The following is an 871-nucleotide window of genomic DNA, read 5'->3' on the forward strand; positions in this document are numbered from 1 at the left end:
CCACTTTCAAGTAAATTGAAGACATCAATGCTGTTCGGGAGATTTAACATCAATATAATACTACTGTTTAATATAGGGTCAGCATCCAAACTCTTCCATATTTCCAGCCCAGGATCACCAATTGCATTTGGTGTCATATGCTTCGGTCTACTTCGATCTGGAATAGCTCTTCAACCTTTGCACTGCTTGACCCTGACAATCAGAAGGGTGCAAGCCCACTGTCCTACAGAATGTACCTCAACTGAGTGTGTCTCGTGGTTTCTCTTTTATTAAAGTTTTGTATCTTAGGTAGGAATACTACCAAGTGAAAAATGTCCTCCAAGTATCACATCCCTTTTCCTCCCTTAAAATATTTTATGATGTAATTTTTCAAACCTATTCAAAATGAGAAAATAAACCTCTATACTTTACCTATCACTCACATTAAACCAATAAAATCAAGATTTTGCCCCACTCCCCTCCCTGGATTCTTTTTCTCCTTTTAAAGAAATCTTTACAAAGAAGAATTTCAAGGCAGATTCCCCACATCAAGTCCTTTATTCCCCCTCCATAAACCTCAGTGCCATCTACTTCCATCTCTCCTGGGTGGAGAACAGAGAATCGAACTCCTGACATGGACAGTTGACCTAAAATATTCATACTAACTCAGATCCTTTACGAAAGAAGTGATTAAAGGTGAATGGACATAATCATGCTTAAGTTCCATTCTTTCTAGAAGTCATAATGAAAGGTTCTCATTATACATTTTGAGAAACATAAGTACCAAAATGATCACCTGGCTGATCTTTCAAAAAATTCACGTTGGGACCAGCAGTTAGCGTAATGGCTATGTCGCTGGACTCCCATGTAGTCGACCACGGTTCGCGTCCTG

General features: G+C 39.0%; 1 protein-coding gene across 1 annotated transcript in view; it reads right to left on the reverse strand.

The window, feature by feature from the left end:
* The window catches only part of KIF13B (kinesin family member 13B), a 194,240-nt gene that overhangs the window by 58,168 nt on the left and 135,201 nt on the right, over positions 1–871 (reverse strand). The window lies entirely within an intron of this gene.

This window comes from Tupaia chinensis, unplaced genomic scaffold (assembly GCF_000334495.1).
Source record: "Tupaia chinensis unplaced genomic scaffold, TupChi_1.0 Scaffold138390_1, whole genome shotgun sequence".
NCBI classification, from domain to species: Eukaryota; Metazoa; Chordata; class Mammalia; order Scandentia; family Tupaiidae; genus Tupaia; species Tupaia belangeri.